Source organism: Leucoraja erinacea, chromosome 12 (assembly GCF_028641065.1).
Source record: "Leucoraja erinacea ecotype New England chromosome 12, Leri_hhj_1, whole genome shotgun sequence".
In the NCBI taxonomy this organism is placed as follows: Eukaryota; Metazoa; Chordata; class Chondrichthyes; order Rajiformes; family Rajidae; genus Leucoraja; species Leucoraja erinaceus.
This window is the reverse complement of record NC_073388.1, coordinates 20,994,827-21,021,645: the sequence shown is the minus strand read 5'-3', so window position 1 is coordinate 21,021,645 and position 26,819 is coordinate 20,994,827.

Sequence of the window (26,819 nt, the reverse complement as noted above, 5' to 3'; positions counted from 1 at the left end):
TTAATTCCAGGATGGCGGGACTGATATATGATGAAAGAATGGGTCGACTGGGCTTGTATTCGCTGGAATTTAGGATGAGAGGGGATCTTATAGGGGCATATAAAATCCTTAAGGCATTGGACAGGCTAGATGCAGGAAAAATGTTCCTGATGTTGAGGAAGTCCAGAACCAGGGTTCACAGTTTAAGAATAAGGGGTAGGACATTTAGGACTGAGATGAGGAAAATACTTTTTCACCCAGAGAGTTGTAAATCTGTGGAATTCAATGTCACAGAAGCCAGTGGCAGACAATTCACTGGATGTTTTTGGGAGAGTTAGATTTAGCTCTTAGGACTAAGGGAATCAAGGGATATGGGGAAAAATCCAGAACGGGGGGTACTGATTTTGGATGATGAGCCATGATCATATTAAATGGTGGTGCTGGCTCACAGGGCCAAATGGCCCACTCATGCAGCTTTTTCCTATGTTTCTATGTCCCCAACAACCCTCGCCAACTTCTACAGATGCGCCAAAGGCAGCAGTTATCAGGACGCATCACAGCAGGCTTTGGGAACAGCTCCATCCAAGGCCACAAGAAATTTTGGATGTAGCCCAGACCATCACCTCAAATCAACCTCCATCCATTGACGCCATCTACACTGCACACTGCCTCCAAGCCTTTGTGTTAGCTGCACTACACTTCAGTGAGTCCCCCAGCACATACTCCTGCACATACTCCTAACAATGGGCCAGTTGGCAACATTCCCGAACGGACATTGTTCTGTGCTAGGAGATTAACACGTTTCGGGAAGACCAAAGATTGTCTTTCACTGAGTTCCTGGTCTTCCAGCAGCACTTGATGTTCGTCTCGTCTCCAAACGTAAATCAGAGTGTTCACTGATCCTGAGCTGCTTGGGATGAACCATGACAAGGACCCTTGCTTCTTTCTCAAGAATATCTTTGCAAATCCATGCTCTGTGACGAGGTGGGCAACCATCTCCTCTCAATAGAGGCTAAATTGGGAACATGCCAATTTTGGGAATTGGGAATTCGTGTAAAAAGGAGTGTCCAAAAATTATTAAGCAAGCTCTTTCAGGAGAGACCTGTGTTCTGTGGATTCATTGACCTGAATTATTGTGTCATGCTTGATGCAAATATTGCAAGATTTTCATTTAAAAACAGCACATCAATACGTTGCTAAACATGCGTTCTGGTGACACTATTTGAGATGTTAAATCAGGATTTGTGAACACAATGCATAGAAAAAGTTGTAATATTTGTAAATCATTTCCATATTACCTGCATTGATATTATCAAGTCCTATATAAATACTACATATTCCAGGTGAGATATTTTAGTTCTGTCATTTTATTCAGCATATTCAAACAGCTGGGATCCAAATATGATCGATGAATTTTAAAATAATTCATCTCATATCTCATGGTAGCATTCTTTCCCTATTTTTAAATTTTTTTTATGACTGCCACCTTTCTTTCAAACTACTCAACATGAGATTTCTCCTGTTCAACTGGTTCTGAAGTAAGAGGATGCGTTCAGTCAGAAAACTAATGTTTCTTAATGTCCCAAAGAACTACCAATTGCATTTTGATTTCCTTGTCGTACAACCTGTTACAGTCTGCACGGAGACGCTGGTAAATAACCAGCCTTTGACAATGTTGATGCCCTAGGTGATTAGTGAATTCATAATACCATAAATCCAATAAGATGAAACCCAGTTCAGCAACTGGTCTAATTGACAGGTAAAAACAACTGCATATTTAATTATTTGCTAATGAATTGATCCCCATAGCTATTGTAAGATTCATAAAAGCCTTAAAAGGGCTACCAGAACAATCGAGACTGGTTGGATTGGATAAAGTCTGTTAATGTTTGGCCTGACTGCTGGAGACCATTGTTACAGATATGATCACTTCTCCACATTATTACCAAGACACTGTTCAGAAAATTATCGATGCAGTAATGTAACACTATGCACCACTCTTAATGAATTAATTCAAACTACTTCCAATATGACCTGTACCAGTGACTGATTATAACCAGCAGTGCTTCACCCTAGTTTTTGCAGCTTAAAATCTTCGCCCCAGTAATACAATTTGGCAATGGAACACCTATAATTATACTGCGGGCGAACGGTTCAATTGGGCACAGAATGAGAATTTTAACAGCACGCTAGTCAGAAATTTCAGTGATAATTCTGTGTAAACAACATGGAACTACATTTGGTGTTCTGGCCACCTCTGTTCATGCTTCTGAAGGGCCCCACTTCAGCGATGAATAATGTTATACCGTTGCCATTGCTATGGTAACTGCTAAGACTGTTACAATTTGGTATGAACAGTATGCTGTCTCTTCTTCCAAGTTCTGTCTATTAGCTATTCATTAGATTGTCTTGCACTAGACACTGATAAACATGATGGAGGTTCAGGCTCCGTTTTAATTTGAAGTTTATATTTATGCTTTTCAACTGTACCTGATGCTACATCCATGTGAAGCAGGGCGGTAGGTTACAGAGCCGAGTCTTACACATGTGATTTCACTTTTAACATTTTGTTTATTTTATTCTTTGGGAAACCACAGAAGTATTTGTGTGGCAATTCAAAGGTCATTGTGAAAATTATCTCCAACAGGAAAACATAATACCTGGTTTCACAGGGAAATGATCAAGTGTGTCAAGGTATCACTGGAAATAGTAAACTTCCTCCTTGTGTTTGTGTTCATATGTGTTCATATGTGTTTGCGCCAGTGCACATTTGTGTGTGTGTTTGTGCCTGCGTGCGTTTGTGTGTGTTGTGTGTGTGTGTATTTGTGTTTGTGTGTGTGCATTTGTGCGTGCATGTGCGTGCATGTGTGTGTGTGTTTGTATGTATGTTTGTGCATGTGTGTTTGTATGTATGTGAGCTTTGTGTATGAAGCAGTGAACAGAATAATTGCAATGAACAGAATAATTGTGTGTTAATGCCAGCATCTGATTTGTGAGAGGGCATAGGTGCGGGCAAACATACCTGATAATGTGCATATTATGAAGATAACATACTTTAACTTAACTTTAAGGCAATTGAAATGTTACCATATTTAGAAATTATAAATGGATCTTTACTTTGTGGCTATCTGCAATGTTTAATGTAGGTTTAGTTTAATTCAGTTTAGAGATACAGCGCGGTAACAGGCCCACTATGTCTGGACTGACCAGCGACACACATTAACACTATCCTACACATAATAGGGACTACTCACATTAACACCAAGCCAATGAACCTACAAACCTGTACGTCTTGACGTGTGGGAGGAAACCGAAGATCTTGGAAATACAAATTCTCTTTGTTAAATAAAGTTTTTTTTAAATTCGCCATCGGGATTTTTTTTTTAAACGAACATGTATAACCAAAGGTACACAAAAATGCTGGAGAAACTCAGCGGGTGCAGCAGCATCTATGGAGCGAAGGAAATAGGTAAAGTTTCGGCCGAAACCCTTCTTCAGACTGACGACATGTATAACTAAAGATCTTCTAGGATCTTTGTGTGTAACAACCGCCGCACGGCCATCAGACACAAACGATTTGTTAACTAGCACTTCTTAACAGCAAGTAGTTAACACGTTGTTATACAATGTCATCAATGCATCCATCCACATTCCTCAGTAAATGTTATTGTGTTTTGAACAAGTATTAATGACGCCGTGTTCCTTTGGATAAAATTCACGTGGCGTCATTAATACTTGTTAAAAACATAATTACATTTACTGAGGAATGTAGATCGATGACACGTTGAGAATTTCTTTAAACTCACCATCATGAGTGAAGGCCCGGGACCGCGAGAAGGGGCTTCTTCCTGGTGTGCAGGTTAGTCATTCACCTACCGACCCACGTTGTGTCTCTCTGTGTTTTGCTCTCTCCCTCCCTCCCTCTCTCTCTCTTGCGCTCTCTCTCCCGCTCCCCATCTCGTCTCTCTCTAGCTCTCTTGCCCTGTCGCCTCGGCATTCCCGGAATCATTGACGTTTTGCGGTAGACAAAAATGCACCACTGTGTTTTTTGTTTGCCTCTGAAGTTGAAGGTGGCTCAGCGGGACGGGCATGGGCTCTGGGGAAAGGGTTGCGTTTCTGGTCGAGACCCTTCTTCAGACAATCACAAGTACTCTCACCGACGAGAGTTTAGTTTAGTCTGAAGAAGGGTCTTCTATCCAGAGTCGCTGCGCTGCCTGTCATGCTGAGTTTCTCCAGCTTTATGTCTATCTTCAATTTCAGAGAAATACAATTTCTCACGGGGGGCTTATAATGTCTCTAAACCCCTCTGGGACCCTCTGAACACATCTAAACCCCCTCTAGCCCCTCTAAACACACCTGAAGCCCTCTAAACATCTCTAAACCGTTTAAACCCCGCTAAACTAGGAGGCTGCAAGGTGACTTGGATAGGCTGGGTGAGTGAGCAAATACATGGCAGATGCAGTATAATGTGGATAAATGTGAGGTTATCCACTTTGGTGCAAAAAAACAGGAGAGTAGACTATTATCTGAATTGTGGCTGATTAGGAAAAGGGGAGATGCAACGAGACCTGGGTGTCTGGTAGCCCGGTAGGCGGCGCGACTCTCGTCAGCAGCGGCCTCTGCAGCCCGTTACACGTTGTTTTGTCTATGTTCTATGTTTCTATGTATGTAGTTTTTGTTATTTTTTGTTGGGGTGTTTGTGTGGGGGGGTGTGGGGTGGGGGTTCACGCGGGGAGGGAGGGGATAACTTTTAAAAATCTCTCTCTGCATGGGAGACCCAACCTTTTCTTGTCGGGTCTCCGTTGTCGTTGGGGCTGCAACGAGGAGCGGCCTCCAACAGGAGAAGACCGGGGACTCTGGTGCCGACGACTCACCTCACCGTCGCAGAGCTGGCCGAGTCCAGAGCGGGTGGAGCGGTGGTGGAGCGCTGCTGCGGCCCGACCTCCAGAGATTCGGAGGCTGCAACTGTGGGTCTGGCGGACGGCGGCACCAGGAGCCCGCGGGTCCCTGCGGGGGAGGAGCCGCTTTTCAGGGCTCTCGCAACGGCGACTTCTCCCGCCCGAGTAGCGGGGTCGAAGAGCTCCTGGAGCGGGGCCTGACATCACCGCCCCGCGCGGCTTGGATTGGCTGCGGGACTCTGCGAGCGCACGCCGGGGGCTCTAACATCAAGACCCGGTGTGCGACCTCGCACCACCCGGCGTGGCTTTAATGGCCGTGGGACAATCGCCATCGCAAGCCGGGGGCTTTGACTTTGACTCTGACATCGGGGGGGGTGGGAGAGTGGGGGGGAGTGCAGTGGAGAGATAAGTTTTTTTGGCCTTCGCAGCGATGTGATGGATGTTTATGTAAAATGTAAATTATGTTGTGTCTTGGGTCTATTTGTTTGTAATGTATGGCTGCAGAAACAGCATTTCGTTTGGACCTCAAGGGGTCCAAATGACAATTAAATTGAATCTTGAATCTTGAATCTTGAATCTTGTCATGGTTCACCAGTCATTGAAAGTAAGCACGCAGGTGCAGCAGGCAGTGAAGAAAGCAAATGGTATGTTAGCATTCATAGCAAAATGATTTGAGTATAGGAGCAGGAAGGTTGTACTGCAGTTGTACATGGTCTTGGTGAGACCACACCTGGAGTATTGCGTGCAGTTTTGGGCTCCTAATCTGAGGAAGGACATTCTTGCCATAGAGGGAGTACAGAGAAGATTCACCAGACTGATTCCTGGGATGTCAGGACTTTCATATGAAGAAAGACTGGATGGACTTGGCTTGTACTCACTAGAATTTAGAAGATTGAGGGGGGATCTTGTAGAAACTTACAACATTCTTAAGGGGTTGGACAGACTAGATGCAGGAAGATTGTTCCCGATGTTGGGGAAGTCCAGAGCAAGGGGTCACAGTTTAAGGATAAAGGGGAAATCTTTTAGGACTGAGATGAGAAACACGTTTTTTCCATAGAGAGTGGTCAATCTCTGGAATTCTCTGCCACAGAATGTAGTTGAGGCGAGTTCATTGGCTATATTTAAGAGGGAGTTAGATGTGGCCCTTGTAGCTAAAGGGATCAGGGGGTATGGAGAGAAGGCAGGTACAGGATACTGAGTTGGATGATCAGCCAAGATCATATTGAATGGCAGTGCAGGCTCGAAGGGCCGAGTGGCCTACTCCTGCACCTATTCTCTATGTTTCTATGACTGCGTCCAACTGCTGTCTGGTTCGTTGATCGGTTTGCTAGATATGAACTGTTTTGGGAGAGAAAAATGCTCACGGCAGACCAAACGTGTTAAACAGAAATTGGTCAGATATTGAGCTTCACACAGTGAGAAATCATGTGAAATAATCACTGAATTTAATTTTAAATGAATGTACCTGCATGTTATACTGTTTAGTTTGGAGATACAACCAGATAGTCTGGTTGATACAACCAGATTAGTTTGGAGATACAACCAGATAGTCCACTGAGTTAGCACCGACCAGCGATTTTTGTTTTCCTATTTGACAATTTTATTTGGCGGCCAATCAAACGCTGTCTCTAATGGGTTGCATCCAATCACCAACCAGCTTGCCTTAAAATTCCCGTCCAATCAACAAATAGGTCTCCTCCCGTCCAATCAGCCGCTGTCTCCAAGGACATTGTGTCCAATCACATAATGCAGTTTAATGGTAATTAGCTGCTACGGTAAAGGTTGGAAGCCAGCGGAGCTACTGACAGTCAAACGGGAGGGAGCAGGAGAGATTCACACAGTGTAGAATCCATAGCACCTAGTGTACAATTTCATAATATATACTAAATAACTGGGCTGACAGACCTTGGCTGGGAATCTGGGCTTCACCAAAATTGTTCCCAATTGGGCCCCGCACCCCCTAAGGCCGGCCCTGTCTAATCCTACACCAGAAACTCCTCATCCATCTCCTACATCCTCTCTAGGAATTTCCCATCTTTATTAAAGTTAGGAGATCAGAATTGGATGGAATAGTCTTGTCGTGGTTTAAACAGTGTTTTCCCAGTTGTCCATTATAACATCCCTTCTTTTGTAGACACAAAAAGCTGTAGTAACAGCGGGACAGGCAGCATCTCTGGAAAGAAGGAATGGGTGATGTGAATGGGATTGGTAAACATCACCAATTCCTTCTCTCTTGAGAGATGCTGCCTGTCATGCTGTGTTACTCCAACTTTTTGTGTCTCTCTTCGCTTTAAACCAGCATCTGCAGTTCCTTCCTGCACTTCCCTTCTTTTGTATTCCGTTCCTCAATTCATGAATGCTAGGATGCTGAATACACCACCAGCCCTTTCTCTCAACCCTGCCATTCTCAAGGATTATGTGCACATACATCCAGGCCCCTCTGTTCCTGCATCCCCTTTGTTAATTGACAGAAGGGTGGGAGTTGAGCAAAATACTTTTCTCTTAAAAAACAAAGAAGATCTGAAATGCACTGCCTGATGGCTCGGTGGAGTCTAAAATCTTTATCACATTTAAATATGCATTTGATGTGATTTCTAAAGTGATAGGCTAAAGCTGGAAATTAGTATTGGTCTTAATAGCTCTTTCCTGACTGCTGGGTCATTGCTACAGGTGTTCCTCAGGGCAGTCTTTGGCCCGATAATCACTAACCAGCTTGCCTTAAAATTCCCTGTCACCTATTCCTTGTCTCCAGAAATGCTGTCGGACCCACAGAGTTACTCCAGCTTTTTGTGTTTATCTTCGGTTTAAACTGACACCTGCAGTTCCTTCCTAAACATTTGTATTTGCTGCCCGATGGAAACGGGGAGAAGAGAGGATGACCAGAGTGACTATGTTGGCTGCTTTCCTGAGGCAGTGTGAAGATGGAGTCGATGGTGAGGAGTTTGCTCTGTGTGATGGACTAGGCCACAGCAACCTTCTGCAATTGCTTGCGGCCTTGGGCAGATCTATTCCCATACCAAGTTAGGATGCAACCTGACAGAGTACGTTCTATGTTGTGTTGTAGAAGCTGGTAAGTGTCATTGGAGGCATGCCAAATTTCCTTAGTGTCCAGAGGAAATAATGACGTTGGTTTGCTTTTTTGACTGCCGCTTCAATGTAGTTGGACCTGGACAGATTATTGGTAATATTTATGCCTGGGAACTTAAAAGTACTCAGCCATTTAAAATACAGCATCACTATTGCTGATTGTGGCATGTACTCCACCACACTTCCTGAAGTGAATAACTAGTCCCTTAAACCTGCTGATATTGAGGGAGCAGCTTTTGTGCTAACACCATGTTACTAAGTTCTCTATCTCCTTTCTGTACTCTGTCTCATCATTGTTCGAGATCCAAGCCCACCATAGTGGTGTCATCTGCAAACTTGTAGATGGATTTAGAATAGAATTAGGTCACATAAGCATGATAGTATAGAGAGTATAATAAGGGGCAGAGAAAGCATCCTTGGGGGGCATTAGTGTTGAGACCTGTTGTGGAGTATGTATTATCACCTTTCCTCATTGATTGTGGTCTATGGGTCAGAAAGTCTTGCGGCAGAGGGGAGAGCCGACTCCTAGGTTCAGAATTTTGCAGGATGAGCTTGGATGGAATTGTGGTGTTGAAGGCGGAGCTGTAACCAATAAATAGGATTCTGATGTAGCTGTCCTTGTTATCGACTTCAGAAATGTGGAGGGTCAGAGAGATGGAGTCTGAAGTGGACCTTCTGCAACAGTAGACAAACTGCAGTCGGAAAAGGCTGGCTCGGAGGCTGAAGTTAATGTACACTATTGCTAATCTCTCAAGGTACTTGAGAAATGATGGTGGATGTCAGAGCTACTGGACAGGAGACATTAAGGCACGCTAACTTGCTTTTCTTTGGCACCAGGATGATAGCGGTCTTCTTAAAGCAGGTGGGGACCTCAGAATTGGTCAGTGAGGGGTTGATGATTTATTTGAATACTTATGATAGTAGGTCCGCGTAGGTCCTGAGGACACAGCTGGAGACTACATCTGGGCCAGTTGCTTTCCGCAGATGCACTTTCAGGAAGGCCAATCTTACATCTGCCACAGTGACCATTGATACAGCTCATCCATGGCTAACAGGGTATATGATGTTCTTTCATCGATCTTCTATTCAAAACGAGCATATATTGCATTGAGCTTATCAGGGAGGGACATGTTGTTGCCAGCAATACTGCCCTACTTCAATTTGCCATAATCAATGGGTGTGTGTCATTGCCTTGGGGCTCTAGTCTGGTCTAGAATTCCCTCTTGGTATCCCTGATAGCTTTGCAACGGGTGTAAATAGATTTATTGTAGCACTCAAGGTTGGTTGACTTGGACGCTGTAGTTGATGGATTTCACCTGGGAGAGGACTTCACCGTTCTTCCATGGTTTCATGGGACTGTTCATGAGAACACTGATAGTGTCTTCTTTGACACACATTCCCATACATTTTTACTGATGAAGTCTGTGATGGCAATGGCATACACATCCAGGTTAGCCATGGGGTCCTTGAATATGAGTCAGTCCACCAACTCATAGTCACAAAAGATTTCAACTGTTTCCTCAAACCAGCACTGCATAACTTTCTGTACCAGATCCTCCTATTTGATAGTTTTTAGCAATAGCCAGAGGTGTTTGGTTGTCTGGTTGACAGGAGATGCGTTGATAGTTATTTGGTACCCCGCTCTTTTGAGTATGAGCTGATTGGAGTCCCGGTGTATTATGAACAAAGCTTTGGCGTATTTCATTTCAAGGTTATTGGCAACAGTGTGTAGTGCAAGCTTAGCATCAGCTTGGGGTGGGATGTACTGTTGTCACAATAGCTGAACTGAATTCCCACGGCAGGTAGTAGGGATGACATTGCATCATACCATATTCCAGATCAATGGAACAGGAGCTCGCTGGGACCACCTCGAGACATTATTTAGGAAGCAGACCCCTCCACCCCTATCCATACCTGAGCATGCCATACGGACCCACCCGGTGTCATGACAAGCACTCGGGTTGGATGGCATTATGATGCCAGGTAGTGCGACAAGAAACCCATGGCACGACCAACACAGAATCCCATAACATTGACATCCTGGAGATCACCATTGGCCAGAAGGTTAATTGGACCATTCATTAAACTTGCTGTAGCTTCAAGAACATGTAAGGGTTAGCTTGTTCTGTGGGGAATGGTTCATCTCCCTATTCTCCAAACACTTTCTAACACTTACAACTAAATTCAAGGGTAAGTGGAATACAATCCATTGGCCTGGTGCATTACAATTCCACCAACTCTTGACTATGTTTGCTAATAAATTCAGAGGAAAACTATATTCTCTGATAGGCTTTTGGCTCACCTTATATATTCATATCTTCCATCACAAGTGCAGAGTTGCCACAGTAGGTACTATTTACAAATTGTATGGCAACAGTTTACCAAAGCGCCATTCACGGCACCACACTTCTACTGCCTTCAGCCTGATCTTGACCTGAGACAATGTGCACACGCACACACACGCACACACATACACACACGCACACGCACACACACACACACGCACACACACACACACGCACACACATACACACACGCACATGCGCGCGCACACACACGCATACACATGCACGCACGCATGCCGCACGCACATATTTTTAGCAGAGGTTAATAGACAGAGATCTGGAGTAGATCGTTCATTCCGATTTCTTCTCTTACCTCGCAGTTACTTAGGTCAATTGCAACAGCAGTCTGCAACGTACAGGCGATCAATTGATCCAGCTTTTAACACATCTGTGTCTAAAGTGCTAACATGGTCAGGAGGAAGAGGAACTGTTAGGACCTCCTCTGTTCTCTCTCTTTCCCACATTTGCAGTCATGTGCTTGCATACACAAAATCCTGTATATTTAGACACACAAAGCTGGAGAAACTCAGCGGGCCAGGCAGCATCTCTGGATAAAGGAATGGGTGACGTCTGAAGAAGGGTCTCGACCCGATAACTCACCCATTCCTTCCCTCCAGAGATGCTGCCCAAAGATCCTGTAGCGGAGCTCTGCTATAGGATCTTTGATGCTGCCTGTCCCACTAAGTTACTCCAGCCTTTTGTGTCTACCTTCGGTTTAAACCAGCATCTGCAGTTCCTTCCTGCACATCCCGTATATTTACTTGCACCTCTACACACAGTATAAACATGCATACACTGTTGTCTTTGTTAACTCACTATTGTTTCTGAGCAAGCCTTCTGATTCGGTCACGCTGCAAAATGCTTCCTTTATTGTACTGCATTGACAGTTTTCAGAAGAGCAATTAATGCAGATGTTGTGTAATGAGTGGCAGCACTAGTTTCCAAAATGAGTGCCCTTTTGTTCTACGATACGCAAGGCTTAGGAACAATGTGGTATTCTGTAGAAGGAGTAAATACACGAAGGAAACTCCAGTGACAAGCTGAGGTCATACATCCTGTTTCAAAACACTTGGAGCATGTTCGGCAATTAAATGTCGGGGGCTCTACCAAGTAGATTACCCATCCAATTCCTGTTTTAGAAATTGTTTTGATTTAATCAGCATTAAAACTCGGTGCTAATGGAAATATCATAATAATTATTAAGAAAAAAGGGCACCACAAATAGAGGGATATTTGAGCCACTTATCAAATTGTCATGTTTCTTCACCTAGAAACGAGAGGATAATTTCACAACCTGCATCATTCCAACATACGATAAATAGAAGTATCAAGGTGACTATTCTGTACATCTTTCCCTGGTCAATAGTTCAAAATAGAAGGGATTCTACTTAACGGATATATTTGATTTTATCTTCTACGCATTTACCCAACCATTAAGCCCTTTTAATTATCCAAAAGAAAAACAAAACGAGCAGTCGGCATGAGTTCGATTAGACCTTTCTAGAGGCTGAACTGAATTTCACATGGAAGGCAATGTCATCTGACACATGTTCGCAGGTGGGTGAGTGGACACAGGAAATACGAGCCTTTCAACCCTGGATGATGCTCAGCCTGCAGGTTTCTCTGAATAGAAATTGTCATATTTAAAAAAAATCTTTACATCTGTAAAATAATAGGACAAGGCGTGTTAAAATAAAAGCAATGGTGCAGGTTTCTTTTAGCTGTGCACAAGGAAGATGCAAACTTGTACACTAAATATGCAATTATGTAGAAAGAAGACAAAATGTTAAAGTCTAAAATATATTCTCCCTGCTGTTGTGATGCCTATGTGGAGAGCGAGAGCTGTACAGTGCGGTGTTCGCTGGGATACGGAACCATGTTTGATATTCAGTCACTGCTAGCCTAACTAATCTCAGCAGAAGCAACGAGGACGTTGTACAAACTGACTGTGCTTTAGAGATGAAAAAACAGTCATAGTTCCCAGTCAGACACAAAATGCTGGAGTGAGGTCAGGCAGCTCAGAGATTGTTTCATACCTCAAGTTTCCCTCTCCCGTGACCCTCAATGTGAAGAAGGGTCTCGACCCGAAAGGTCACCTGTCCCTTTGAGATGCTGTCTGACCCGCTGAACTACTCCCGTAATTTTGTGTCTTTCTTAGGTGTAAAGAATTTTCAAAGTGGCAGAATCTTCACATGAAAAATCCATCCATTTGAAAAAAATTGTGTGAAAGATTGATTTTGACATTTGTCGGAGATGAATGGACATGATTGGCTGATATTAGAGGAAAGTTCCAACAGGCCCAGCTGTCAGGGGAATATACAAACAGAATCCAGTCTAACATTCAGATTGTAGAAACAGGGAACTGCAGATGCTGGTTTAGGAGAGAAGACTCAAGGTCCTGGAGTAATTCTGAAGATCAGGCAGCAACTCTGCAGAACATGGATAGGTGATGTTTTAGCCCAGGGCTAAAGAAGATGGGCATGATAAAGCCTGTCAGGTAATAGATGGAAACACATGAGGGGGTTGATAGGCAGATAAGAGCCAGAGATGAAAAAGTATGCGACAAAAGGATTGAAGAATTGTGAAATGTGAAACTAGAGGAAGGAATGTAGGTGGAGGCGAGTATAGGGAATCTATATTTTCAATAATAGGTATATAAAAACATGAGGGGAATAAATAGGGTGAATATAAAGAGGTTTTTTTTACCCAGGGTGAGGGAATCAAAAACCAGAGGACATAAAATTAAGGTGAAAGGGGCAAGGTTTCACAGGAACAAGCCCAGTTTTAACTCAAAGGGTGGTACATGGAACAAGCTGACGAGAATGTTGTTGAGGCAGGAATTATAGCAGAACACAAAATACACTTAAACAGGTACATGGACAGGAAAGGTTTAGAGGGTCATGAGTCAAACACGGGCAAGCAGGACTGGATAAGGTTTTGTTTGGCAAGGACGTGTTTGACCAAAAGGCCTGTTTCTGTACAGTATGCCAATGATTCTAAATGGTGGAACAAGCTTGAAGTACCAAGTGGCCTTCTCCTGCTCTTAATGTTCGTGATTTTTTAATTTTCAAAATCTAATTTTCAATGAATGTACAAATTTACATACTGGACAGTTTATATTGTTCCCAATCGAGTCTAGGTGAAGAATCAATTAAAGTATCAAAGAACAAGACCTTTTTTTAACGACATAATTAAAGTGTTAAATGAAATAAAGTAGAACATCTGGGAGATAATTATGTAAGGAATAACGTTGGCAGAAACACGGAAAGGCATTGAAAGCTGATATGCTTTTATTTTTACGTTAAGAGCATCAGTCAGTTTGGAAACTCCCAGCCCGGAAGTCCCCACCCAGTCTTTGCTGCTCGCAGTAGGCAGGGTGAATAATCCATGTCGGTACCGGGCGGCTGATCGACGGCGGAGAAAGCCTCTGAATTTGGGCCGTGGCTTCGTATTTCTCCCAGCAATGTGACACTGGCAGACGGAAAGTTGTCTGGATTTCGCCCCGGCTAAATCAAATATATTAAAATTATCAGCTGCTTTTTAAATGTAATTTCAATTATATGTATCCTATATATATTCCCATGCGCTCCCATATTCCCCAAAAAACTCCCATTGTTTTATGTTTTATGACTGTTGGCAGATCAATGTTCCCTCCTGGGATAAATGAAGTCGCATCGTACTTTATCCGAACGTAATCCGTGTTTATTATTTTTAAAACATTTCAGTGGCTGAAATTAATCTTATCTCTCTGCTCCAGCCATTGGAAGACGTTTTACGACGTTTATTGGCTAAAAAGTACTTTAATGGCAAGTTTCTCAACCAATTAAAAGAACTCCGAGGAGTAAAAGGTACCAGGTTTACATTTGCCGGGACTCGAAACAAACGTCCCTTTACTGTAGCGGTGAGTGAGCGGATCTGGTCTGCGGTGAATATGCAGTAACATTGCACCACGCCGATCAATGCAGTCACATGAAATGATCCCTGCTTATCGGGCACTTCATGGGGGGATAACCTTCAGTATCTACAGGGTGGGGGGGGGGGGGGGGGGGGGGGGGGGGGGGGGGGGGTCATGTGGACAAAATGTGCGTGGAAATGTTCAGGAGAAGTTTGCAATTCCTTTCCGCTTAATCCGCAAATGCGGTGGCCCGACTAAGTCAAGGTTGTACAGTATTGAGCTTTAGGGAGGATCGTTGGTCCGATGGGTCTTTATCGCACACGCACCGCCCTTCCAAACAGGATCTTGCAGACGGGCAGTGTCCAGGCTCTACCCGGAGCTGGTTTCTCGATAGCATCTTTCCTTTGCCGCTCAGCTGTGTGAAATCCCGCGTTCACCGCAGCCTTGGGTTTGAGCGAGTGTGGACTGGGTTAATATCCACAACACTGCACTACATTTCATCCCACCAGCAGTTTATTAATCATACTTCAAGCTTGATTTTTTTTTGGTTGATTAATGACCCTAAGTAAGAAGAGAAACGCAGCACAGTCAAATTACTTTTTTTATTTTTTTTATAAACCAGTAAGCAGCGATGGAACAAACGCCCGGAGTAAAACGACAGAGCAGCGACTGCAGACGTCCCAGGTTTACTGCTCGTACTCGTAACCCCAGTTGTGAGCGCAGGCATTCCCGGAATGAAATGTTCATTATAATTCCGTTTTAGCAAGCTTCAATTTGTTGCATTTCAGCCCATGTTCCAGAGCTGAGATACGAGTGACCAACGCATTAAGCCCCCCTATCCTACCCCGGGTCAATGCTGCTTATTACCAATATGGATAGAATTTCAACAGTTGAACCTGGCAGGCAACAATGTTCTCCAGACGTCCGGGAACTGCTTTATCTTTAGCAAACACATCGTACATCTTGTTTACATATTAATTCAGGGCGTGAGTCTATAATGTTAACATCTGCAGCAGTGTCACTCTTACCCCTCTGGGAACTTTGCATGAATATTATCATTGTGGGGTTGGTACACAATATTCCTCCCAGAACAGCCCCCTCTGGTGCGAAGGAGCCGCGGCTCACAGCTGAGAGGGTGTGTGTAGGCAGCAGCAGTAGCAGCAGCAGCAGCAAACTCTCGGTGGAGTTTTGTACAGTTCTGGCCTCGAACGCCCCCAGGAGAACAGGACTGCAATGTCACCGGAGGGAGGGGGGAGAGGAGCACTCGGGCCTTGCATCTTCACTTCCACACACTTTCACTTGATGTTTCAGCTAAAGGATGTTACGACTATTTTATTTTGGCTTTAAATGTTACAAACCCACACAAGCTGCAAACGGTACAGTACAGGGATGGTGTCAGGACACGGGGGCCTGAACTACAGGGAGAGGTTAAGCAGGCTACGACTCTATTCCTTTGAGCGCAGGAGGATGAGAGGTGATCTTAATGAGGTGTACAACATTATGAGTTATGGAGAGAAGGCAGGAGAATGGGGTTAGGAGGGAGAGATAGAGCAGCCATGATTGAATGGCGAAGTAGATTTGATGGGCCGAATGGCCTAATTCTACTCCTATCACTTATGACCTTATGAGAAGAATAGATTGGGTAGATGCACAGTCTCCTGCCCAATGTAGGGGAATCAACAGCCAGAGGACATACATTGGTTTATGGTGAAGGGAGAAAGATTTAATAGGAACCTGAGGGGTAACCCTTTCACACAAAGGATGGTAGGTGTATGAAACGAGCTGCCAGAGGATGTCCTTGAGGCAGGTACAGACAACATTTAAACAGGTACATGGATAAAATGGGTTTACAGAGATTTGCGTCAAACGTAGGCAGGTGCGACTAGTGTAGATGGGACCAGTGTGGGCAAGTTGGGCTGAGAAGCCTGATTCCACGCTATATGACTCTATATAGACTCTATATGACTCTATGGCCCATACCTCTGAACCCAGTCTGAAGAAGGTTTTGAACAGAAACGTCACCTATTTATGTTCTCCAGAGCTGCTGTCTGTCCCACTGAGTTACTACAGCATTTTTTGTCCTTTTGTGTGTTAACCAGCACCTGCAGTTCTTTGTTTCTATATTCTTCAATTCTGTCTCCGAGAGGTTTGCATGTTCTCCCTGTGACCCCGTGGGTTTGCTCCAAATTCTCTGGTGTCCTCCCACTGCTCAAAAATGTCTGCATTAGAAGTTTAATTTTCTGCAGTAAATTGCATCGAATTGTCGGGCAGTGATAGCATATGCAAAGTACTGAAGGACATGTGCAGAGAATAAAAAGGAATTAGTGTAGGATTGGCTTTAATGGTAGTTTGGTGGGTGACATGGACTTAGTTCTGTCAAAGGACTTGTTTGCATGCCTTATGATTGAATGACTTCGATATTTCCCACCTACCATTGATTCAGTCCTGGTTATATCTTGCTGCACCCTGAGACATTTTGTCACCAGATGCCCCAATACTACAGGTACATTACAATAAAGATGGCACCCCTAGGTTTATGCCTAACATACTAATTTGTCCCCATTCCCCTCCATCTCTGTATCCCCCACTCTCCCAATTCCACAAGGAAGAACAAAGCCTTTCAATACTGGCAACACCAGGATATCTCCTCAAGATAAATGTTGATCAATGGTGTATCAATTGGTAGGTTAATTAGCCAGTGTTAATTGTATTGAACTGGTGGATGATGGTAGAAATTTGCAATTTCAAATATGCCAAGATCATATCAGACCCTGAAATAGTAAGTATTTAATCTACGTTGGCAGCAAGTAAGCCCTCACATCTAGAAACATAGAAACATAGAAATTAGGTGCAGGAGTAGGCCATTCGGCCCTTCGAGCCTGCACTGCCATTCAATATGATCATGGCTGATCATCCAACTCAGTAACTATTTACTGATCATCCAACTCCATCTATTTCTTGTAGCTCCTGAACTAGAACTGACAGTATTCAAAGAAGCTCGTATCCAGTTACCTTTGCTATAGATTACTGGTTATACAGTCTACCCACTCCACCCCAGTTCATATCTCCAATCAATATTTCCCCAATATCCTCTCCCACCTCTACTACAACCCTACATTTCCTTTATCCCTCACCAACCAAATGTCTGAATTTCCCCCGACAAATGCAGGGGGCTGCACAATGACGATGAGGTACGGTTACTACCTTACAGCACTGGAGACCTGGGTTCGATCCTGACTACGGGTGCTGTCTGCGCAGACTTTGTATGTTCTCCCAGTGATCTTGTGACCTTTTTAGACGTAGGCTGGCCCCAGATATTCATCTCCACTCTATTTCTGCTGCAATGGCACACAAACCATAAATCTAATGGATGGATCCGCAGCAAACCCAATTCAGTGCAAACTGGGTTCAAGCAATATTGTACCATTAGAGTAATACAGCATGGAAACAGGCTTCAGTATGGCTTGCCCATGCCAAACAAGATGCCCCATCTACGCTAGTCCCACCTGCCCATGTTTGGCCCATATCCCTCCAAACCTTTCCTATCCTTGTACCTGTTCAAAAGTCTTTCAAATGTTGTTATAGTACTTGCCTCAGCAATATCCTCAGGCAGTTTGTTCCATATAAAAAATGTTGACCTACAGGTTCCTATTAAATTATTATTAAATCTTCCTTTTAAATCTTTCCCTTCTCACATTAAACTTGTTCTCTGGTCCTGATTCCCTTAGTCTGGGTGGAAATACAGTGTAATCACCCTCTCTAACCCCCACATGATTTTATACTCCTCTGTAAGATTACCCCTTCACCCCCTGTGCACTGAGGAATAAAGTCCTTACCTGCCCCAACTCTTCTGATAGATCAGGCCCTTGTGTCCTGGCCACATGCATTATGCAAACAATTTGCTCAGTCTTCCAATATTGCATCTCATGTCCATGAAATTTGCATCAGATTGGAGCTAACCTGCAGAATCAACTGGAAATTGTTAAACCTTCTTTGCTTTTACTTGCATCTATGGATATTTATGTCGAGCTCCAAGTCTTCATCAGTTTGTTCACTGGTATATGTGAGCAATATATACCATATATATATATATATATATATATATATATACATACAATATATGTGTATATATATATATATATAATATATATATAACCATTTCTTCTACAGCACGGAAACAGGCCCTTTCTGGCCTAATCCGAACAATTTTTTTTCCCTTTAGTCACCACCTGCCTCCAGTTTACCAACCCTCCATTCCCTTATTTTGGAGGATCCAAGATTTTTAAATGAACCAAGACCTGCCTGTACTTCCATGGTATCATTCCATACCATATATCCTGTATCATATGGTATACCATATGTAAACCAAAAAGTCATAAAGTTTTTCTCCCCAATTTGTTCACTGTTTCACAAGGCAGCTTGTCCACCTGCCATAAAGGTTGACCTTCTGCGCTCCAGAGAATAAAGACCTAACTTATTCAACCTTTCTCTGTAACATAGTTGTTGAAACCCAGGCAACATATATATACAAATATATATCATTTAAAGTAGCTCTTTCTTCCCAATAACCCTTTCTGGCCTAATCCCTCCCTTCACCACCTCCAGTTTAAATTCCATTTGGAATATTTTGGAGGACCAAGAAACCAAGAACCAAGAATGTATATGGTATATCGTATATCATATATCCTGTATCATATGGTATACCATATAAACCACAAAATAAAGTTTCTCCCCAATGTGATCACTGTTGCACAAGGTCATCTGCCATAAAGGTTGATGACAACACCCCACAATACATAGACCATCATCATATCATAGGAGGTACTCTTCATTGAAGGTGTTGAAATTCACTAAAGCTTTCAGTGGGCCGTAAAACCATTGGCTATCCGGGAAAATGAATGTTCAAGGAAAAAGGCCTCAATGGTGATATAATGCTTGTGGTCTATTAAGTAACAGTGGCTCTCATCTAGTCTGAATGCTTTAAAGCAGAGTTTCTTGCCCAGAGTAGGTGAATCGAGGACTAAAGGACAAAGGTTTAAGGTGAAGGGGTAAAGATTTAGTAGGAATCCGAAAGGTAACACAAAGGGTGGTGGGTGTATGGAACATGCTGCCAGAGGAGGTAGTTCAGGCAGGGACTATCCCAACATTTAAGAAACAGTTAGACATGTACATGGATAGGACAGGTTGGATATGGACCAAATGAGGACAGGTGGGACTGGTGTAGCTGGGACATGTTGGCTGAAAGGCCTGTTGCCACACTGTATCACTCTATGACTCTAAAGCCATGGATTACCTACAGCACACATCTAAAAAGATCCAGCATACAAGCCATAGCTAGATGACTCTGCATGCCGATCCCAGTAGATGATCTGAGAAAAAATTACAATTGGTCCACTCTTTTAAATCTTCATTTCAACAGCAGCATTTCCTATCCTTAATATGTACACTGTGGATGGATTGATTGTAATCATGTACAGTATTTTCTTTGACGGATAGCATGCAACAAAAAGCGTTTCACTGTATGTTGGTATGTGACAGCATTAAAATAAACTGAATAATGCTAATTCCGCTAAATTCTCCAAATCCCCTGCCAGGATAAGCCAACAAAATATTGGTGTCCCTCTGCACCAACCTCTCCAACATCATGGCTCTTATTGAGCTTGGCTCCCCATCCTCCCCACCAAATATCTCCTGCCCATCTGTGGCAGTGTGTGCAGATCCTACATTGTCTCGTTCAGCCATAGAGACATGCAGCATGGAAACAGGCCCTTCAGCCCAACTTGCCCACACCGACCAACATCCAACATGTCCCATCTATACTCATCCCACCTACCTGCGTTTGGCCCACATCCGTCTAAACCTGTCCAATCCACACACCTGTCTAAATGTTTCTTAAATGTTGTAATAGGACCTGCGTCTGAGTCATCTGAGTGCCAGTCATCTGACAATGCAGAAAATTTGGGTTGTCGCAAATTGTTCTCGACTGCACTCGGTTGCCTAAGAGGAACGGGCAGCATAGCACATATCCCAAAACTAAAAACTAGAAATACAGATCAAAGGATGAACTGCCAGTATAATTAATTTTCATTTTAGTTAAAATGGAACTGCTTTTGCAGAATAAAATAAGTGACGATACCTTTTATTTGAAATAAATTAAATGAAAAAAATGAATTGCAACTATTATTCCCCCCCCCCCCCCCCCCCATCCCCCTTTTCCTGTTCTTCCTGAACCACAACTTCTGAATAAAGGGCATCTCTAGTATAATGTCAAATGACCATTTTAAATATGTGCCTGCATTCATCCTTACTGGTTAGCTGACAGTGCAGGGATCACTGCCAGGCCAGTCGCCTTTTCATCTGACAGTCGTATGCACAGAGGTGACAGTACGTTGAAATTAGGAACACTGGATGATTCTTTCCATCGCCAGTTAGCTTTGGATAATGAGCCTAATTTAAGCCTTCAACTGGTTCATCTGAGGCTAATTAACTCGGTATGGACCAGAAACCTGACTTTTAGAAAAGTGGTTCTAATAATGGAAAATAATATTTTCCCTTCTCCCTGTTTCCGCAGGCCTCCATGCGATAATGTGGTTAGAAGAATGGGTTGACAATGTTGGTTCAAGCCTCTAGCACAGGTGTAGCTGTGAGGAATTGTGCATAGAAAACTGTGACTCACCTTATGAGTTTCTCTCCTCTTTCCATGAATGAGTCACTTCTAGGTTTGACATTTAATTAGGTGTTTTATTTGGTGGTGTATTTAAGTTCCCAGTTTCTATACATGAGATGACTTCTCGCCGGCCCCCTTGTACTTTGGTACTTTGCTATTGTACTCAACTTCCCTATAGGGTTTGTATCTGAGTACATCTAAGTGCGACATTTCACATATAACTTTGATTTATTTTACTCTCAATCTTGACGGTTACATTTTGCACTCTTTCATTCACTATGAAGCAAGGAACTCTGAAGGTAGAACATGTCAGCTGTACCATGACATGCTAAACTGCTGTGCAACTGTAGAAAGGCCAGGTCTGAAGCATCAGTCTGAAGAAGGGTCCCAATCTGAAACATCACCAATCTATGTTCTCTAGAGTGCTACTTGATCCGCCGAGTTACTTCAGCAATTTGTGTCTTCTTTTGTAGAAATGACAGCTTTAATATCAGAGGAAGCTGGGATAATTAAGAAGAAACCCCACCTGCAAAGTGTTTATGTATCTGGCTGATGGAGTTGGGACATTGGAGCTGAAATAGGTCGAACGGTCCTTCAATTTTGGTTCACTATTCTGTAAGTTAATGGCTGATCTGATCTTGGTCTCAACTCCAATTTCCCACGAGTTCCATACAAACCCTTGGCTCCCTACTGCCATAAAATATTTCAAAGTCCTGAATATTTTCAATAACTTAGTCTCTATGTGTCTTTGACGAAGAGAGATCCAACACTTTGTAACCTTTTTAAAGAAGAAAAGCCTCATCTTCACTTATAACAAGTGACATTTTATTCCGAAAGCGCAAGATTCCTCTCTTCCCCTATTAGCATTTACACCATAAATCACTTCAGAACCTTATATATTTCAATAAGATTACCTTTCATGCTTTTAGATGATAATTAGTGTAGGCAGACCTGCTCAATTGTTCCGCAGAAGATAATCCTTTCATCATAGATATCAGTCTTGTGAATTTCTCTGAGCTGTCACCAATCTGTTCTTAAATAAAGAAACCCAAACTCTGCTCATTGCTTCAATATAATGCTACAAATGTAACAAGATTTTATGTTCCATCTCCTTGTTTTAAAGGCCAACATTCTCTTGCTGTGGCTGCATTCTGCGTGCCCCGTGTACAAGGACACCCAGATCCCTCTGTGCAGCTGGAATGTGTAATCTCTCTCTGTTCTGCTTTTCAACTCACTTTAAACCCCATCTGCCAAATTCTTGCCACTCACTCAGCCAATCCGTCTCCCTCTGCAATCTCAACATGGTTTTTAGTTTAGTTTAGAGATTCAGCGTGGAAACAGGCCCTTCGGCCCACTGTGTCCATGCCGACAAGCGATCCCGGTACACCAGCACTATCCTGAACATTAGGGACAATTTACAATTTTTACCAAAGCCAAATTAACCTATACAAATCTCTTCGTCTTTGGAGTGTGGGAGGAAACCGGACCACCTGGGGAAAACCCACGAGGTCACATGGACAATGTACAAACTCCGTACAACAGCACCCGTAGTCAGGATCGAACCCGGCTCTCTGGCATTGTAAGGCAGCAACTCTACCGCAGCGCCACAGTGCCGCATGTGCTGTCCTCCTTGTACCTTGATTTCCTGCACATCTTTGCATCACTGGCCAATCTACTGCAATCCACTTGACTCTTCATTGAAGTCTTTAATATAGTTAATAGTTGAGGCCTCAGCCCTGATCCTTGTGGCATTCTATAGCACATCCATTCTTTAACTTTTCAAACATATTGTCTCTGTGTCATGAATTTTGAAATTGATGCAATAACCTGTCATAAAACCATGCTGAAAATGCTTGGTTGCATGAAAATGTCTAAATATCTTACTGCAGCTACGTATACTTCCTTAATAATAGTATCCAACACTTTCCCAGTGACAAATGTCAAGTTAACTGGCCTAGATTTTCCTGCTTTCTATCTCCCTTCTGGGTAGCGGAGTTATATTTGCAATTTTACAATGAGCTGGAAGATCCCAACCGATCTATTTAGTGTACCTATAATGACATTTTAAACCCCTAAGTTGCGGGCCATCGGGTTCATGGTACTTTTCAAGCTTGTTTTCATTAGTCTGCCTGGTACTTTTTCTGGCGCTAACATTCTTTCTCCCTTTGGCCCTCTAGTTTTCACTAATACTGTGTGTGATGCTTTTAGTGCCTTCTGTATCAAGATTTAAACAACATATTTGTTCTGAATCTGGGCAATTTTCTTATTTCCCATTATTAACATCTCATTCTCTAAAGGGATGAAAAATTACTTTAGTTAATTTCTTCCTTACTAAAGGCCCCTGGCTATCCAATCTGGGCTAGAGACATCTGGGGGAGTAGCTATAATAAGGATCTGGAAAAATACATCTACACATATTTAAAATAGGAAGAAAAGAGGGGCAAAGTCAAGGACAACAGTAATGAGGAAGACATAGATCCAGCTACCTAAAGCAAGAAAGAGAAAAAAAAAAAGAATCTCATTGAGACATTCGGGTCATTTTTATGTGTTTTAGTGCAACTTTCAAGAACATGAAGCAGGCCAAAATGTAAGATGGAGCATTCACTATTTTATTGATTAACACATCTGTCCATTGAATTCAGGTAGTCAACATTTCAGGGAGGAAATATAAAAGATGTTACTTGAAAATAAACATTTTCAAACTAGAATTGACCACCTTGGAATTGAGGGTAACTCTGCAACCAGAACAGAACGCAAAAGGCTTGGTGAATGAAACATATTATTTTTTGTGTCGGAAAGAACTGAAAGATGCTGGTTTAAATCGAAGGTAGACACAAAATGCTGGAGTAACTCAGCGGGACAGGCAACATCTCCGGAGTGAAGGAATGGGTGACGTTTCGGGACGAGACCCTTCTTCAGACTATTATTTTCTGTACTCGGTAAGATTTCCTGTGATGAGTTCATTCTGTCCTTGGTGCAGCATCGAGAAGCAGAGTAGCAGATACTCGCAGGTCCCTTCAGTATTTACAGTACCTATGCATATTGCTACAGGTCACATTTTATTAACAGCAGCAAAATATTCATTTAATTTTGGTTATGAACCTTGCTATATCAGATAGACAAACATGCTGTACGTCTGTACACCCATACATGTGGGAGTGTGGCAAAGTCGGCATTCTTTAAATTCTAATGTCAGTACATTGTGTTCTGCTGTCAGCAGAGTCTTCATGTAACCACTGGGAACAAAAGAAGACCAGAAGGACTGTCCATGGCTTTTGATTGTTGCTTGCCGATGACAAGCAAACCTACATTTTTCTCTCAAAATGAACTTGAACCTACAACCATTGGATAGGTGGAAATGGTGTATCCACATAGTCACAATAGAATTTTTAGCAATGTCCAATAAGGCACTTTTTCAATTATCATCCCAAACAATTTCAGAGTTTTCCTGCAATTCTTGAAATGCACCATTTTACAAAGATCCTTTTGTATTTTGGATTCAATGTTTACTTAATCTATTCCCCTTGTGATTTTATATACGTCTATAGCATAACTCCTGACCCTCTGTGCTCCAAGAAATAAAGTCCTACTTGCCCAATCTCACCCTGTGCTTCGGGCAACATCTCTATAAATCTTCGCTGCACCTTTTCCAGCTTTATGGCATCTTTCCTATAGCAGCGTGACCAAAATTGAACAACAATACTCCAAGTGAGGCCTCACCAATATCTTGTACAATGGTAAATATAATGTTGCAACTTCTATATTCAATTCCCTGATTGATTAAGGTCAGCATGCTAAGGGCCCTCTTCACTACTCTATCTATCTGCAATATCATATTCAGGAACCTATGATCCTAAATCCCTCTGGTGCACAACATACCATTCACTGTGAAGGTCCCGGTCTGGTTTTAGTTTCCCAAATGCAATGCCTCACACTTATCTGAAATAAACTCCATTAGCCATTCCTTGACCCATTCTGTTTGTTGCAAGTCCATGATCATTTGATTTTATGAACCAGACTATTGTCCTTGATGAAACGGCTTTCACTTTAATGTTTGGTCATTACCAAGCAAAAATATATTAATGGAAAATATCTGGATTTACCACTATTTTGCACGGCCTAATGAATGGATTTGTGAACATTAATGTTATCAAAATATTTTGCAGTTGAAGCCAGACTTGGAAGAGCAAAGGTTTCTACTTTCCTGAGAATTTATTCAGTTGACCAACAGATATTCTGGGAAGGAAAGATGGATAAAATTCAATACTTGCCAGCTCCCTTAATATTTCCTTTGTTCACAGTCTGTTTTTGCAAGTTCATTAATGATTATCTTGCTTCATAATTGAACACTGGGATATTAAGCATGGTCAATTTTAATATTTAAAGGCCACAGGGCTGCATAACCCCTTTCATGAAAGTTCAGTTTAGTTCAAGTAAGTTCATTCTTGCTACAGTTTGTCTACTAGATTTAATATTCCTTTTGAGAAGAAAGAACAATCTTATAATTTAATATTGTAACTCGTAATTGGTTTCTTTTTCTAAGCCCCAGTTTATGGTCTGTTATCTTTTATTCTCCTCATTGAAAATTAATTCATGTTTTATGAGGCTTGAGAACATATGGGTAACACTAAATGAATAGAATATCATGGCAGGAATTTATCCAGGGTTGAGACATGGTGGTTTTACTTTGAGGGTAATGTCATACACAATTTTGCTTCTTTTCATTGTCTATCCTGGACTGTTGCCCTAAAAATCAATTAAAACTATTTAATCTTGCCAAATCATCATTTCCATCTCCCTTTCCCCTTTTACTAACTGCAACTGTGCATAAAGAGCCATATTTCCATAAAATACAGAATTAGGCCATTTGGCCCACTGGGTTTATGCCAGCTCTCAGAGCTGTCACATCAATCTCATTCCCTCTCTTATATCTCTTTCATCAATTCAAATGGCCATCAACATCAATGTAGATGCGTTCTGCCATGCACCTACGTTGTGGATGATTTGCAGCAGCTGATTAACTAGCCAACTAGCAAGTCATTAGCATGTGGGAAGAATCCAGAACTCATGGGAGAAACGCACAAGATCACAGGGAAATCATGCAAACTCCACTCTGGAGTCAGGAGTTATGAAGTACATAAGGTCATGAGTTATAGGGGCAGAATTAGGACATTCGGCCCATCCTCTATACCATTCAATCATGGTTGATCTCTTTCCCTCTCAATCCCATTCTCCTGCCTACTCCCCATCACCCCCGACACCTTTACTAATCAGGAATCTGTCAATCTCCGCCTTAAAAATATCCATTGACTTGGCCTCCACAGACATCTTTGGCAATGAATTCCGAGCTGTGAGAAAGCACCAATATGCTGCCCCTCAAATAACTTCTGGTGTTTCACTGGTACTGTTTATCTCCAGAGTTTATTTTCCAGATCTAGTCTATTCTTCTCCATATCCCAAAAAGGTTTTTTCAGCACTTATCCTCAAAGTAATTAACAACATTCCACGAAAGGCCAGAAAGGCCATTTTTGCATTTCCATAACCAAACCTTCTGTAAACCTTTCACAGTAAATGACAGGGAACCAGGGAGTGTTTTGGAGCAGAGGGGTCAGGGAGTGCAGGTACATTGTTCCTTGAAAGTGGCGTCACTGCTAGATAGGGTAGTCAAAAAGCCTTTCATTGAGTATAGAAGTTAGGAGGTCACATTACAGTTTGTACAAGGCATTGGTGAGACCACATTTGAAATATTGGGTTCAGTTTTGGTCACCCTGTTATAGGAAAGATGTTGATAAGCTTGAAATGGTGCAGAGAAGATTTACGAGGATGTTGCCAGGACTCAAAGCCTTAGGCGATAGGGAAAGATTGAGCAGGCTAGTACTTTCTTGGAACGCAAGAGGATGAAGGATTTAGACAGATAGCATAATTGCACAGAATAGAAGAATCAAGAT